Source organism: Aedes albopictus, chromosome 1, assembly GCF_035046485.1.
Source record: "Aedes albopictus strain Foshan chromosome 1, AalbF5, whole genome shotgun sequence".
In the NCBI taxonomy this organism is placed as follows: Eukaryota; Metazoa; Arthropoda; class Insecta; order Diptera; family Culicidae; genus Aedes; species Aedes albopictus.
Genome location: NC_085136.1, coordinates 164,375,578 through 164,394,001, shown reverse-complemented (window position 1 = coordinate 164,394,001; position 18,424 = coordinate 164,375,578).

The window sequence follows — 18,424 nt, the reverse complement described above, 5'->3', positions numbered from 1 at the left end:
GCGCTACTTGGGCGGTGGCTTCTATATTCGTCTGTTTGCCACTATAACTCAGTCAAATTTGAACCAATTGACACAACTTTTGGAATGTGGTGAGATAGGTATAGTATCTACCCGTGTACAACATTTCAAGTCAATTGGTTCAAAATTGACTGAGTTATAGTGGAAAACAGACGAATATAGAAGCCACCGCCCAAGTGGCGCGATACCCTACCTATAAGACGCAAAAGAAATAATGCTAATCCATGGTTTAGTAATGCCATTTGCTGCGCGATTGTTGATCGTGACTTCGCTTGTAGGACTTGGAAACATTCCAAATCTGAAATTGATAGAAATACCTATAAACGGCTAAGGAATAGAGTGGATACTATGATATCTCAAGCTAAAATCGAATGTGACAGACTTAAATTTAATGCTGATTTGCCAAGTAAGCAACTATGGCGCAATATCGAAAAGTTAGGAGTTACTAAGGAATGTAATTTTGCCAACGAAGATTTTGCTGCAAATGAAATAAATGACTATTTGACATCAAACTTTACCGTTGATCCTTCATAAGAGTCTGTGCAAGGCTTTAACTTCGTCCAAGTTGTGGAACACGACATTGTTAACAGTGTTTTTTTTTCGATCAAATCAAATGCAGTGGGCATTGACAATATACCTAATGAATTTATAAAAAATCTTTTACCTTTGGCTTTGCCAATGTTCAAGCATCTCTTCAACTCCATAATCAAAACCTCAATATTTCCAAAACCCTGGAAAAGTGCGAAAATCATCCCAATCAAGAAGGAAGGTTATTGTTCTTCCATTAGTAATTTGCGTCCTATTAGTACCCTTAGCGCACTTTCTAAAGTTTTTAAAAAAAAATAATTAAAGCTCAAATTTCTAAGCATGTCATTGACAATGACCCATATAGCCGAGGCGGTAAACGCACGGGTATTCAGCATGACCATGCTGAGGGTGACGGGTTCGATTCCCGGTCGGTCCAGGATCTTTTCGTAAAGGAAATTTCCTTGACTTCCTTGGGCATAGAGTATCTTCGTGCCTGCCACACGATATACGCATGCAAAATGGTCATTGGCAGAGGAAGCTCTCAGTTAATAACTGTGGAAGTGCTCATAGAACACTAAGCTGAGAAGCAGGCTTTGTCCCAATGAGGACGTTACGCCAAGAAGAGAGAGAGAGTCCATTTTCTGGCTCATGAGTTTTTGATTGATGAGTTTACATGTTTTACAGGCAATTAGTGACATATTTTTGTATAAAATTCAATATTTTCCGAAACTGTGTGCTAGACGAACTTCCAAGACGCTTTCAAACTTTTGTTACCATAGCTGTATCGCAAATGTAATGAATATTCGAATGAATGTTTCTAGCTGCCAAGTATTCGCTTAACCCGATTTCGTCATCGAAAGTTCTATAAATATTGAAATTTATGCATGAATTGTACTTTTCTGGAAGTTATAACATATTTAGTATGGAAATTGCATACTTTCAGGCGTTTTCTTAAGATTAATTAAACTTCAAAATTAAATAATTAAAATTTTAGTAAAGTTGTAAAAGTTCTGCATAGCTTTTCGCATTCGGGGGTGGTTGATTCAGGTGGAAAAAATATTTTTAGCACTTACAACCAATAACTGATCAATTTCACCCCGAAAGTAAAATTTTTGATTTTTTATTTCAAATGATATTTTTGTAATAAAATGATTTGCAGTAGAATTTTCAACCTCGTTGAAGGATGAAATCCATGGTCGTACTTGTTTTAAAGCATTGAATTTAATCATATCGGTAAGTATTCAAAAATTATTCGCCAAAAACTGCGAAAAGTGATCAATTTCACCCGAAATCACGGTACGCATGCTAAATGGTCATTGGCAGAGGAAGCTCTCAGTTAATAACTGTGGAAGTGCTCATAGAACACTGCTGAGAAGCAGGCTTTGTCCCAATGAGGACGTTACGCCAAGAAGAAAGAAGAAGAAGAAGTCATTGACAATAATTTGCTACACCCACTTCAATCTGGATTCAGAAGTAATTTTAGCACAAATATAGCTTTAATTAAGGTCCATGATGATCTGGCTCAGGCAATAGATAAAAGAGGTGTGGCCATACTTTTGCTAATAGATTTCGTAAAAGCATTCGATCGAGTGTCACATTGTAGATTAGTGAATAAACTAATAAATAATTTTAGTTTCTCTCAGTCTGCTGCTAATTTGATAACATCATATTTAAGCGATAGATGTCAAGCCGTGTTTTTCAATGATGTTTTATCTTCTTTAGTTCGAATAAGTCAGGGGTTCCACAAGGATCTGTTCTGGGACGCATATTATTCTCTTTTTTTTATTGCCGATCTTCCTAATTCCTTGCGTTATTGTTCGATTCATCTGTTTGCGGATGATGTACAAATTTATTTCACCGTTACTGGTGAATACATTATAGATGATGTTGCTAGAAAAATTAATAATGACTTAAGATGCATCTTTACATGGTCCATAAACAATTTACTTGCTGTAAACCCATCTAAAACATAAGCTATTATGATATCGAGACTTAGAAACCCTTCTCAAGCACCTGTGCTTGTTTTTGATGGACAAATAATTGAGTTCTTTGAAAAAGTTGATAACCTAGGAGTTGTTTTTACATCTAATTTATCTTGGGATGCCTTTGTTAATACTCAATGCGGAAAAATCTATGGTGCACTCAAAAGGTTACAAATGGTGAGCAGACATTTCGAAACTAGTATGAAAATAAAACTTTTCAAATCTCTTATTCTTCCTCACTTCATGTATGGCGAATTTGTTTATGGTGGTAATGCTTCTGTGGCATCTTTAAACAAACTAAGAGTGGCACTCAACTCGTGCATTAGGTATGTTTTTAATTTATCTCGATATTCTAGTGTTTCATAGTTCCATAAAACATTGATAGGCTGTAACTTTGACAACTTCCATGATTTCAGAATTTGTGTACAACTGTTCAAAGTTATTAAGACTAAAAAATTACCGTATTTGTATAGTAATTTGCAATTCTTAAGAAATACTAGAACTCGTAGCTTGGTTATCCCTCAGCATTCAACGACGTATTATGGTAATTCAATGCTCATGAGAGGCATTTCTCTTTGGAACCGTTTGACACCTAATCTTATAATGTCCATAAGTTTGAAAAGCTTTAAAGAGGGTTTGCTAGAGGAGCTTGAACGTATGCAATAAATGATTTTTTATAATCAGTTCAGAAACTTGAAATTAGATAATAAGTAATTTGTTAGTATGCTATATCCCACCAGTGTGTAACATTCAAATAAGGAGTTTTCCTTACGTTACATGAGTATATCAATAAATAAATAAATAAATAAATAAATAAATAAATAAATAAATAAATAAATAAATAAATAAATATGGTATATGAGAATGTATTTGTACGTAACATATGTACATAAAAGAGGATCCGAGGGAGTGGAATTCTCCACCTCCTCGAAGGTATTCCCATCCGTCGTGACATTACTACCTATACGAAACCGGTCTTGTTTAGCTCCACCTACCAGCATGTTCTTTGTTTTTGACGCATTCACCACAAGTACGACCTTTACTGCTTCGCGTTTCAGGTGGGTGTACAACTCTGCCGCTGTTCCAAACGTGCTGGCGATAATGCCCATGCCGTTCACAAAGCACACATATTGACAGGATTTTGAGAAATCCGTACACCGACTGTTGAGCCCGGGGTGGACGCATTTCACCTTTCAGAGCGATGCTGCAGAGTAGGCATAAGAGACCGGTCCCTGGCGAGTTACGAATGAACTGAATAGTTCACCCGAAACCTTCACGCAGTTTTGCACGCGGTTCATCAGGCTTGTCAGTTTCCCAGGAAAGCTATGATTTTCCATAGCTATGTGCGTTCTGTACTCTCGTGTGCCGCTTTGAAGTCGATGAACAGGTGCTGCGTTGGGACCTGGTATCCACAGCGTTTCTGGAGGATTTGCCGTAAGGTGAAATTCCGGTCCGTTGTTGACCGGTCATCTATGAAACCGGCTTGATAACTTCCTACGAACTCATTCGTTTTAGGTGATACACGTCGGAAGACGACCTGGGATAGCAGTTTTTAAGCAGCATTCAAAATTGGAGTTCTAACATTCCATGTTAGAAACATTCCAAGTTGCCACCTTTCCTGTGAATCTGGCAGATTACTCCTTCGGTAGCTATTTGATTTCCCAGAGCCTATCAACTACCAACCAGTGCAGACAGTTGGCTAACTTTTCTGGGTACATCTAGGTGAGTTCAGCTACGATGCTATCCTTACCAGCTGCTTCGTTGGTTTTGAGCTGGTAAATGGCATTCTTAATTTCCCTCAGCGTGGGGATTGACTTATTTCCGTCGTCTGCTGCATTGGCATAGTCGTTTCCTCCGTTGTCGTGGTCTCCCGTGCCTACGTTCTCCACGGTATTCAGGTGCTCATCAAAGTGTTGCTTCCACCTTTCGATCATCTCAAGTTCGCCCGTCACCCCCCGCTTCCTTATCCATGTGTATTCCGTCTCGCGGCACGAAGCCGTTCCGAGATGCCTTGAACTTCTGGTAGAGCTTTCGTGTTCCATGTGAACGGCACAGCACTAGGCACAGCAGTTCCATTTCTTCACACTCTGCTTCTTCCAGGCGGCACTTTTTCCCAAAAGAAGCGCGTCTGCTGTTTTCGAATCTGTTTGTTACGATTCACGTTTATGGATAATTCGCTTCTATTGCTAGTCCAAGAGAGTTTCATTGTGTTTTTTTATACCTACAACGCCCTCCATTGTGGTACAACATAACCACATAACTACAGCTTTGAAAGAAGCTTGCCCTTCACGGTATGTGCGGAATGTCTCCCAATTTGGGATGTCCACAGTGACTGTTTTACACAAAGATATATACTTTACATTTTTAAGAAAGTACTCGCTCAAACGTAGTTTTTGCTTGGGTGATTTCTTGAATATCGAGGATGCTTTCAATGACGTGCCTTTCAATGTCATATTGTCGTTTTCGTTCATCAGCTGGTGAGCACTGAATTGTCCTATCGTCGTTCTTGATCCTTAAACTTCAGCCTGAGCATCATTACATTGCTCGCTCACCGGCCGCCTATGTATATCATCCGACACACCAAATGCTGTTCCCTGCTTGCATTTATTTCCAGAAGATTCAAACGAACTGAACAGATTCTCCAATACTATTTTCCACAGTATTGCACATGCTCCACAGTTGTTTCATTCAGCTAGATAGTTTATTTAAGCAAATCTGTATCCGCATTTAAACGATTATCGTTAATCAAATTTTCTTAAATTTACCGTAATATAATGGGTATCCACCGCTCCATTCCCTTTGAGGATTTGAGATTAGTTGACAACTCTTTTTTCAAGGCTTATCAAAATAAAATAAAAACCCATTGTACGCAAATTCGTCACCATGGAAGCATTCCAACAAGTCACATGTTTTAAAAAGGGATTATATTATTCCAAACAGACCCCCGTGTTGACGCTCACGCCCAGCATCGCTACTCATTTTAATTTAAATTAAAGGATTACTAAACAAACCATCCAAGAGCTGGGTGCTCATTAAAACTCTGCTTATTTAATTAGAATAAATTGTAATCCTGTTTTCGCTACGATTCCAGGGCCACAGCAGCAGAGGCGTTCCTTTAGTTCTGCTGATGGAATGTCGCCGGGTGACATCCTTTTACGATTCTATTCTTTCTGACCTGTGTACTCCACATGGTAAAAGGAGAGCAAGGAAGCACTTCATCGTCGTAGCTCTGTCTGCTTCCGACAACAGAACGAACCAACTTTGCCGTTCGGCGGAAGGAACGGAACCGGAAAAATCACCACCCCAAACAGGAGCAGGCCTCTATTTCTGTGTAAATAGGTCTAAAAGTCATGTCGAGTACACTTTAAATGTCTAAATTTACGTTGGTTTTCGTGCCAAAACGAAATTAGGTCAACATAGGGAGCAAATGGGATGCTGACTGCGTTGTTCCACAGACGAGAGGATGCTGCTAAGGATAAAGCCATCAATAAGTTGAAGGGGGAGTTAACTGGCTTTGGCGTTGCGAACAACGAATCGCACGAAGCAAAGCGAAAGTAAAAGCCAAACAAAGGGACCTGCTAGCGTTGACGGCATCGCATCGGAGGGGATTCGTGACAACTATGGAGCACCTACCTATGCTGGGTGCTACACAGCCAGAATGGTTCAAATCCATTTGAATTCAATGGGGTGAAAATGTTGTCTGTTGGAATAGCTATGGAAATCGATTAAGGAACCATCCACAAATGGGGGAAGAGAAGTCCCTGAAAGTGAGAGGTATAGGAAAATATGCTACAAGAAGAAGGGGGTACTGCAAATTCGCGAAAAAAATGCTATGTGGATGCTCCCTAACATGACTCGAACAATCTTTCACATAGGTCAGAGTTTTGAATGCAGTCAAATTCATAAAAAAAATGCATGATTGTGCTACATGTCTAGAACTCTCACGCATCTGCCCATTGGCCAACAACTTTAAACCTCTTTAAACTATATTTGAATGATCCATTTCATCTGCCCCGACCTTGCCGGGGACCCCATTCGAATCGTGGGCTTGGATCCAATCCAGTAGACCGACGTCACGACAACAACGCTATCAGGATGTTCTCCCCACAGCCACTTAATCGCTGTAAGGGTCGATTTTTACCGCAGGGCACCGGTATGGCCTACGTAGCCAACTCCGAACCCATAGACCACCTCTTATAACAACTGAACAAGCCAACCTCCAAGTCCACGCGCCACCTCCTCTGTAGCACCAAGACGATGTGGGTGATAGCCGTTAAAACAGCAACCCCGCCCGCACCCAACTGTTTTGCAGATATCAAAAACTGATGTCTACGTGTAACCCGATCTGACCTCCCCGTAAGGAAGGCTATCACTACCCTTCAGGCCCTATCAGCTGCACCAGAAGGTCTCTATTTGCCCCAGCCCTTGCCGGGTACCCCTTTCCAACCGCGGGCTCGGATCCACCTACGACCTACGAAGCCGACTCCGAACCCCTGGACCATCTCTTGTACCGTATCTGTACTAGCCATTCTCCGAGTCCACGCGTCACCTTCTCTGTAGCTCGCAGACGATATGCGTGATAGCCGTTGTAACGGCGTTCCAGCCAAACTCATCCCCACACATCCTCTGGACCAGTGTCGAAAAAATTCAGCACAATGATGTTCAATTTGTGTGAAAACGAGCACAAATAAACAAACACAGTTAAGGGGCCATTAGACTGTTTGTCATAATGACAAATATTTGCCATGTTAGTCCGACATTCATCCGAGGTTGCCATGATTTACGTTGTGTTGGTCATTTGTTGGGCTTGTTTGGCCAAATATTTGTCATGTCTAATGGGTCCTTTACCCATAGACACGAGGCCGAGAATGAATATGACAAAGAGAGACGAGACAATGAAAGCGGCGTCTTGTGGTGTCATCCACTGTAATTGAAGTTCAGTTCAGCTGAACTTCAGCTCGATGAATTCGAATATGAATTGAAATTGATTTTTTATGGTTTAGGCATACAAATACCGATATGTTACCATAATTCAATGCATTATAGTTACTTTTGGTGAGTGATGCAAAACAACTGCATTTTTTGTTTCTGCATCGTGCTTAATTAAAAATATTCAGTTGAAATTGAAAATACTGACTTTGAGTATCAGTAGGTGATTGAAGTTCAGCAGACAGCGGTCAAAAGAATTTCGAAAGCATACATTTCCGAGAATGCCGCTCGGGTTGTCAAGACGACTATCAAAACAAAAACAAATCAACGACGCTGGCGCTGCTGGGCGTCGGTGGAGACGACCGTATTTTGACAATTGTCGTCACTGCTCTGGACAAGATTGTCCGGCGTAGTGTCATCTAAACCAGCACAAACAGAGCATTCGGGAGAATCCGCATGCCAGAAATGGTGTAGATTCTGTCGGAAGCAACCATGGTCTGAAAGGACCTGTGTCAGGTGGAGTGTTACTTCCCCATGGCGCCTGTTAATCCAACTATCTACCCTCGGTATCAACCTATGGGTCCACCTTCCTTTGGTGGAACTGTCCCACGCGCGCTGCCATTTGACCATGGAGGCCATCCTGCGTATGCCTCTTGTGCCGCGCATTTCGATGCACTCCATGTCTTCCCTGATAATGATGGCAATAGGACCAGGCTCTGCCTCTTCCAAACATCTGAGAAAATCCCCTAGTCCAGACATTTTTACATAGCAGACCTGAACATCTCGGGAACCTCTACAATAGTGAATTTAAGGCCAGGTTCGGAAATCCGTCCGGACCTGGGGCCTAACCTACGCTAAGGGACTTTGCTATCCCCGCAAGTTCCACTACGGTGACCCTCTCCTCTTCGCCAGCTCCAGCTCCGGCTGTCCTACGAAAGGAGGCCAAGAACTAAGATCAGCTTGCTCTGTAGGAGAGGTGTACTCTCGTCTGGCCATCATGATCCTGTAGCCGTCACCCTAAGGATTCGCATTGGCACTGTGACAGAGACCCTCGAAGCAGGCTTGTTTTCTTGCCCTTATGTCGGTCTTCAGCGCGGCTTTTGCAACGGCGAACATCACCCGCCGTTCGTTTCGCTCTTCCTCAGATCGTGCTCGCTGCATCCGTCACCTAGCCCGTAGGTAGGCGCAGCGTAGGTCCGCAATCGCATGAGTTCACCAGTAAGCTGGTGGTCTCCCATTTGTAGGGTGGACTCGCTTTGCCATGGTCGCATCGCACGCACGTGTGAGAGCACCCTAAATAACCCTTCATCGAAGTATGATTTCTTCAACCTGTGAGGGCTTGGCCTTGGCCTAGTCACCTTTTCCTTTACCCACTGCCTGCTGTTGTTGTAGTCGATACTGTAGCGAACCGCCAGGTGATCGCTGTGAGTGTAGCTATCGTCTACTCACCAGTTCCAACTACTTGTTAGGCCAGGACTACAAAAAGTAACGTCAATAATCGACTCCGTAGCGTTCCACCTAACGATACTCCTGGTACTGAAGTTAACCAGGTCGACATTTATAGTATGGCCAGTGTCTTCAGCAGGGTCTGACACCGGTGCACAGTGGGAAAAATCGACCCAAAAAACGGATCTTTTAACGCCGCTGGTTTCGGTACGTGAAGTTGACCATTTCTGACGTAAAAAAATACGAGAAATCGATTGGTGCTAAATTCATTCACCGCACGGCACGGGAAGTGGTCCATTTTGCCCCATTTTGCCCTTTTTTTCATACAAGAAGAGATTCAAAATGTACTTTCAAACAACAAGCACGACTGTAGATCGTTGAAAATAGCTGCAGGTTTAATTAGAGATTCATAACAATCATAAAAATACAATAAAGATCCTTTCAAATGCTTATTTTGCCCCATATGCCCCCACAACTTCTGGAAATTCACACTTTTACCTAATTATGAATGGATTTTTAATGTTACTGATTTGAAGTTGATTTTTTTGGTATAAACAAAAAGCGATAAATCTATTATCACCAGAATCATCTTCGGGAGTTGTCCAATTTGCCCCATTTTGCCCTATTTTCATAGAAAAAGGAGATTTAAAACGTATTTATAAGAAACAGATAGTGCTAAGGAACGTTAAAATTAGTTTTTGGTGCAATTGGCAGCTAACAGTAATCATACTCATATATGAAAGATATTTTCCCTATTTTACCCTACATGCCCCAAAAACTGCTGGATGATAACATACTTTGTATTGTTTTGTTACATCACACATCATGGTTGCAACATGAAGTCATTTTTGATACATACAAATACGTTTTATCGATTAGCATTAGAATCACGGGAGGGTATAAACAGCTGTCCATTTTACCCCAATTCGCCCTGATTTTTTGTCGTCTCATGAATAAATTGATTTCTCGTGTTTGCTTATGTCCGAATTCATCGACTTCTGGTACTGAAACCAATGTAATCAAAAGGACAGTTATAATATATGACTTTTTTCCAATTCTTGCTTTTGGTGGAGAACTGAGGGCAAAAAAAGCATTAATCTTAATATGTGGCAAATATGATCAGAATTGATTAAATGTAGCATCTTTAATATATACATATTGGTACTTTAAGACGGCCTAGTTAATCAGTTTTGTTTATATTTGGCACATTTTATAAAATACTTATTATACCCTAATTCCCCATGAGAAGCTAAAATTATAGAAAAAGTCGTATATATGACTGTATTTTCGTTTACGTTGGTTTCAGCACCAATGAAAATGAGGGAAACTAATTTATTAATTTAATGAATTTATATATTAGCTTATAATTCATTACATAAAAAAGCAAGGCGAATTGGGGTAAAATGGACAGCTGATTGTACCATTCCGAGAATGATTTTAGTTTCAATCGATAAACCGCATTCGTATATTTCAAAAATGATCTCATTTATTTTTTTGCAATCAGTGACATTGCAAAACCATACAAAATGTGGTATTATCCAGCAGGTTTTGGGGCATGTAGGGTAAAATATTGAAAAGATCTTTCATATACGCGCATAATTTCTGTTAGCTGCCAATTACACCTAAAACTAATGTTAGCGTTCCTTAGCAGTATCTGTTTCTTATAAATACATTTTAAATCTCCTTCTATGAAAATAGGGCAAAATGGGGCAAATTGGACAACTCCCGAAGATGATTCTGGTGATAATAGATTTATCGCTTTTTGTTTATGTCTAAAAATCAACTTCAAATCAGTAACACTAAAAATCTATTCATAATTAGGTAAAAGTGTGAATTTCCGGCCGTTGTTGGGGCATATGGGGCAAAATAAGCACTTGAAAGGATCTTTATTGTATTTCTATGATTTCTATGAACCACTAATTATATCTGCAGCTATTTTCAACGATCTACAGATGTGCTTGTTGTTTGAAAGTACATTTTGATTCTATTATTGTATGAAAAAAGAGCAAAATGGGGCAAAATGGACCACTTCCCGTGCCGTGCGGTGAATGAATTTAGCACCAATCGATTTCTCGTATTTTTTACGTCAGAAATGGTCAACTTCACGTACCGAAACCAGCGGCGTTAAAAGATCCGTTTTTTGGGTCGATTTTGCCCACTGTGCGGTGGTTCGTAAAATGGCTTCCCCATTCCACGGCCCAGGCATTGAATTCACCCGCTTTTATCACCGACTTTCGCCCTATCAGCTCGGTCCTCATACAATCCAGCATCTGCGTGAACTGCTCGATCGACCACCGTGGAGGCGCATAAGAGCTACAGAAGAAGACCCCGTTTACTTTGGCGACCACGGAGCCCTCATAGGTAGTAAACACCAACTCCTGGACGGGGTATTTATCCGTCGTCCATATCGCCGCCATTTTTTTTGGACCCATCCGAGACCCAATTGACGTTGCCGGCGGGTACTCGGTATTGGTCTGCTATGATGGCGATAGCCGTCCCCTACTCAGAAACCGCCTGACAAAGTAGTTGCTGAGCTGCGTCACAGTGGTTTAGGTTCAGCTACGTTACCTTCACTGTGATTTGTTCACTGCGGCTTTCGTGCAGGCTGGGCACATTGAATCAGTCGTTGGATGCCTGTTGTTCACGGGTTTCCAGGAACAAATCAAACACATGGGTGGATTCGTGCAGCCTTATGCCTTATGACCTTCGCCGCCACATCGCCTGCACAGCTTGCTTCTGTAAGGGCCTTTGTAGTCCCATGATTTGTGTCCTGGTTCCAGAACCTGAAACAAGCCTCCGGTGGCTCATGCAAGATCAGTTGGCATACTGACCAGTCCACCATTAGCTTCCCTACTTTAACGTACTTATTTATGTCCGCCACAAATAGCTGTACCAAGGCTACCTGTGTCTCGCCCTTCCGTAGCTGAATGGCTGCGGTGGCTACTTGCATCAGCACTGTTGTCACAGTGATAATCTCTTCCACTCGTCTAGGGTATTCACCTTCAGAGTCACCTCACCTGTAAGGGCCCTCACAGGCTCCCGTTAACGATCGAGTAGCTTTCTCACTCCCTCTATTACTCATTCCTCGGCACGGTTGGAGTTAGTAGTCCTATTCTTGGCGGGCAACTAAATGACTGACTCGCTGAAATGGGGGTCGTCAGGCCGGTGGGCCGCCGTCCCTGCTGTCCCAGAATGGCTGCGGTGACCACTTTCGGGGTCAACAGCTTCCTCGCACGTTTTTTCAATTGCTTATTTGGCATGAGCAAGTAAAAACGTCTGGCGTACCCTTCGGGCTATTCGCGATCTTTTATAAGAAATTCTATGTTTATCTTCATTCTGTATTCAATAGATTTCCGAAGCTTCCAGTGTTTTGTACCATACTTACTCTCAACGACCCATTCGGCAACTAAGAGCAGCCATCATCGCCGTGGTCGTTATAATGATAACGACGATGATGGTGTGCTCCTGGCAGTATTTATAGTGATGTAATGTGTACCTTCGGAAAAGACAAGCCCCGTTCACCGTTAGTTGCTGGGAGGAGATTTTCCATTTGGTACCGCACTACCATTACTTTCACGGTGCGGTGTCTCCCCCGTTGCGGTAATGTTCCACTGGCTACACGGGTGAAATTCCTATTGATTTTATTTGTTTTTCCCTGGTTTCAGTTGGCTGTTCGGAGCCAGTAGCAGCACTCAAGGTTATGCTCATACTCCCATTTGGAGAAACTTTACCCCGATGGGGAATGAAGTTGGCTGTTATCGGGTTTTTAGTAGCAAGCGCACGTCCTCTCGGAGAATTGAAGCTTTTGCGTAAATCACAGATAAGCTTATCCAGTTTGATGTTTCATTCTGAAAGGGATCACCAATAAAAGTTAACGAATAAGGCCGGCTTAGTCTGGGTCTAATTTTGTTCACTGAAACATCAGATGTATTCAATCCCTTACATGGATCGTAAAACTACAAGCCTTATCAACTAGAGACATCGTGGATTTATTCTCATTAATAGGGTATTGGTTCCCTTATTAAGCATGTGGCTCCCATTTTCATCCTACGAAAAACAAGGGATTGGAGCGCTGTTTGTTTTGTTTCTTATTTTTGTATTTTTTGTTAGAAGTGAGCACCCATGTTAGCACAAAAAACGGAATCAATCGGTGCCGTATTCGCTTGTTTTCGAATAGGATGAATATGGGAGCGTGAGATTACTGATGGCACACATACCCTACAAAGAGATGGATCACACAGCATGACGACAGAAATGGATAGTGAAGGTAGTTTCTCACTCTACACAATAAAATGAAATTAAGTTAGGTACCTATGTATGTGCATACATATATGAAAAATGATATCAATAGCTCATCATCTTACATGATAACCTCCCTAAATCAGCGAAGACGATTACCAAAGATGATCGGCTCATTTTATCGGAATTCCAGCCCTCAATGCTATTCCTGTACAGCCCAGCCCGGGCAACCCGACTGTGAACGGCGATGATAGCGATGAAGCTACCGATCCGATGACGGCGCGGTGGCGGTGTGATGACTATTGACTATATTGAAACGGCGACCGAACCACAACGCTTTTTATAGAAAGCGAGGAGTTGGTCGACGACGACGGCTGTCTGTAGGAGCACCGCAAGGATGCAGAAAGCTGGAAAATGGCAGATTTATTTTTGGTTAGGGTCTTTTCCGTCATTTCCTGGCGTCCGGTGTTGATGCCGTCGAAGAGAAAGTAGGGAATGAAAGTTGTGGAAAGCTCAATGCTTTATGGGAAGCGGATTTTAAAGCATCTGCATGGTGGACATGCTCGGAATAAAAGAATACGAAATTGGGCCAAACTAAATCCCGAAATCAAAAGAGGATATCCGTTAACGCCTCTCAATGAGATTTGTTTAATTTCGTTTCGGTGGTTTATAGGGTGAAAGAGGATGACACTTATTTTGAAGAAAACTTTAATGATTTGTTTTCTTTTTCTTTAAAATAAATGTATCCCTTTCTCTATCGTTTGATTTTATGACGTAACATCCTAACAAGAATAGAACCTGGTTATGCATCGCATACGGAACAGACCGCTGATGTAGTGTACGGTTTGAGTCAAAAATGACCCTATACACAGAAAAACCATTTTCTTATTGTCTCAATCGAAAACTTTTGTGTCTCTGGCAGGTTTTGGCTGCTGAATCCAAATCCGCACTCAGATTTGCTCCAGCACGTAACAATTATTAGATATATCTCAGTTCATATTGCAAATATACGTGCGTGATTCATTCTTCGCCGCCATACTCCGTTATCCTGCATACCATCAAAAATGACTCTAATTACCCGATGCACAAACAGTCTATTACTTGGATGTCTTCCTCGAGCCTTATCTAGACTCGTCTTCTACTGTAGGCGCAACTTCTGCTGATGATGTTCCTTCGTAGTTCACTAATGTTAGTGTTTGCCGTTAATAAAGATCCAAAGTAGGTGAAGTCCTCCATCACCTCGAAAGTGCCACCTATCGTAACACTGTCACCTAACTTCATTTTTGACGCGTTCACCATCAGTCAGAACTCTACTGCTCCACGTTCCAGGCGGTTGTACAGCTCGGCCACCGTTTCAAATGTTCTTGCAATAACATCCATGTCGTCCATGAAATAGACAAATTGACCAGATTTCGTGGAAATCGTGCCCGGCTATTGAGCCCGGCGTGTCGCATAATACCTTCCAGGATGAAGCGAAGATACTCAGGAGGTCAACGAAAATTCCACCACAAAACGATCCTAGACCATACAGAGATTCAAACCTATCATAGACCCTATTCTCAATTCTTTATTTACCTAAGAACCCCCTTTGCCTTATCTTTAAAACTCTTGTGGACCTCATTCACAACCATCATAACTATATCCCACCCCTTCTGCATCCGTGATGTAGCCAATTTTCCTTGGAGTAAGGGTTCAGGGTTTTCCAGACACTTTTTCTGTTCAGACGATCATGCCAATGATGAATTTTCAACCTTTTTGTTTGATTTTTTTTAACTAGACGATAATTCTTTATATGAAGAATTATAAAACACCGACAAGTCATACTTTTTTCTCCCAAGCTCGTCATATCTGAAGCAATTTGTTGAAGATTTTATAGGAATCCCTACAGGAATCTCTGTACGAATTTCTGCACGTATTTCTGGAGGCATGCTTGCTTGAACCACTGGAAGTAACTAAACGATAATCTTTAAGGAAATCCATGAAAATATATCATTAGAATTCCTAAACTTGTAGGAAATTCAGGATTTTTTTTTAATTTCATGAAAAAAAGGAAATCCAAAGAACTCATGCGAAAATTTATGTTTGAGTTTCTGCAAGAACTTCTGAAGGAATTCTCGCTTGTACCACTCATATCTTAAGGAATCTCTGAGAAAACGTAAAAAAAAATCCCTTCATTCCTGGAGAAGTTCTTGAAGACATGTTTATTCGACCGACAGACAGTTGAAAAAGGCCAAATAAACAAGTCCGAAACATCGGTCAATACAAAACAAGTCGCTTTGAAGGTCCATTGACTGAGAAGACCAGCGAAAATAATCAACACTATTTCAGTGGAAAATCCCTCCACGATTAATAATTACTTAGTGATTCTCAGTAGAAATTTGTTTTATGGAATTCCTGAAGATATTACATAAAGAATCTCACGAAGAATTTAAGGAATAAACACTGAAGGAATTTATGAAAGAATCCTTAAAATATTTGTTGGAGGCATTCCTGGAGGAACTTCTGAAGGAACCTCTAAAGCAGGTTTGGATGATCTTCTAAAAATATAAGCTTCTAAAAATATAAGCTCGCGAAACATATTTTAACTGCCCATTCAAATATGGTGTGGGCAAAAGTTGCATTTTGGTCGTTATGCCGAAGCTGTCCACGGGTCGAATTTCGCGTTGTGTTCTCGCGAAGCGGATGGAGAGACCCGAGAGCAATGGGCTGAGAACAGGAGAAGTCAGTCAGTGTTTGTTGGCCCGAGAGATCGGGTCGTTCTCGCGACGGTCGGGAGGCGAGAAATATCGCCTGTCATTAATTGTCCGGTCCCCACCACGTTTCTCCGGAGTTTACGGCGGCCAATGCCGAGCCTCGTCGCGGCGACCTCCACCCGTCATTTTTGCTACCGCTGTTTCCATTTGCCGCCAAGGCCGCGCTGCGCTACGGTCCACTCCAATCAAAATAGCGGCCAACATCGTGGTTGCCAATCCTCGGTCAGCATCACGGTGGCCAACACCCTTCGTCGCCAATCCTCGTGGCGGCTACTACCACTATTCACTGCGGCCACCAAAGTTTTCACCTGCCGCCTCGCCGCTCGTCATCGCGACCAAAGCCGTATTGTGCTCTTCGTGGCGGCCAATTCCACTCTACGTAGCGACCAACACCACCCTGCGTCACCAATCCACGCCGCGGTCGATGCCGTCCTTTTCGGCGTACAACGCCGCACTTCATCGCTGTCAACGTGCGCATTTGCACAAAATTCCACGCGGCAAATCCTCTTGGAAAGGAACAACCGCACTTCAGGAAACGCCGCAATGTTATCTCCCATAAGAATTGAGTAAAAGGGGAGCAAAAAACGCGGCTGTTCCTTTCCTCAGGGATTTGCCGCGTGTACTTTTGGGCAAATGCGCTAATAATAGTGTGTCCCACAACGCCGTACCCCCCCCCCCTCCTTACGGGGTGGCGGTTGGGCGATTTGCTACACCCTCCCTCTGGCCTGAAACGGAAAAATGCTTCAAAACGAGTCGTCAATTGCATCATTGGACGGAAAATCCCGAAAAGGCACCTTTGATTAGCCAGCACTGCCATCAACTTCTGGCGCGGCGCAATGCTCCACGCTAAACGCCAACTTCTTGCTCCCACCGTATTCGCCCAATAAACGTAATGAAAGGTATGTAATTGTCTTTGCTGTACTGTACTGTAAGCCCTGGGACCTGGGAGCAAAAAAGGCCTTGTGTGCCCATCCCGGAAGCGGCCGTGGCTTAGATCAGCTGCTTGGGATCTTAGGCTGGCTCCTTCAGGCTCAGTAAAAGCTCCCAGGGTCATAAGCGGTTTTACCTTGAAGTACTTTTCGAAGAATTTTAGAAATAATCGAAGAATTTTGAATATCTGATTTTCAGAAAAAAAAGGTCGTGGAAGATTTTCCACGAATCACCATAGGCATTTTCGAAAGAATCCGTAGTCCATGGAATGTTTTATAAAGGAATACATGGTTTAATTTCTGGAGAAATCTCTTATGAAATTTAAGAAGGAATCTCTAGATACGTTTCTGAACAAACTCACGGAGTGATTTCCTAAGCAATCAATGTAAGAATTCATAGGAAAGGTATCCAAGCAGCAATTTTGGATGCAATTCATGAAATATTTTCTAAAGCAGAATTTTTTGAAGAAATTTTCCTAGAAGAATTTCTCAAGGAACCTGGAGTTAAAAATAGTCGAAAATTGCGTTACGTCAAACCATAGAAAAGCTAATAAAAAAAAACAGTTTTCCATTGTCCAATCCTTCGGAACTACCAGCCAAGGTATTACTTCGCTATATTAATTCACAGCTAATCAGCTTCCAACTTGATCGTGTTCGATTCAGGCAGTCCCCGGTTGTGGATCTACGCTACTCCGTCGGAGAGGTCCTCACTGAAGTACAACTGTGAAACGCATCAGGTCTGATCGATACGATACGATACTCAGCGGCTGGTAAGGACGGTATCGCAGCAGAACTCATCAAGATGGGTCCGGAAAAGTTGGCCACTTGTCTGCACCAGTTAGTAGTCAAGATCTGGGAAACCGAACAGCTACCGAAGGAGTGCAAGGATGGGATAATTTGTCCCATCCACAAGAAAGGCGACAAGTTAATGTGTGAGAACTTTCGAGCGATCACCATTTTGAATGCCGCCTACAAAGTGCTATCCCTGATTATCTTCCGTCGTCTTTCACCTGAAGTAAATGAGTTCGTGGGAAGTTACCAAGCCTGTTTCATCGACGGCCGGTCGACAACGGACCAGATCTTCACCGTACGGCAAATCCTCCAGAAATGCCGTGAATACCAGATCCCAACGCACCACCTGTTCATCGACTTCAAAGCGGCATACGACAGTATAGACCGCACAGAGCTATGGAAAATTATGGACGAGAACAGCTTTCCCGGGAAGCTTACCAGACTGATAAGAGCAACGATGGACGGTGTGCAGAACAGTGTAAGGATTTCGGGTGAACTATCCAGTTCATTCGAATCTCGACGGGGACTTCGACAAGGTGATGGACTTTCCTGCCTACTATTCAACATCGCTCTGGAAGGTGTTATGCGACGAGCCGGGCTCAACAGCCGGGGTACGATCTTCACGAAATCCGGCCAATTTGTCTGTTTTGCGGATGACATGGATATTATTGCTAGAACATTTGGATCGGTGGCAGAACTGTACACCCGCCTGAAACGTGAAGCAGCAAAGGTCGGAGTGGTGGTGAATGCGGCTAAGACAAAGTACATGCTGGTAGGTGGGACTGAGCGAGACAGGAAAAGCCCTGGC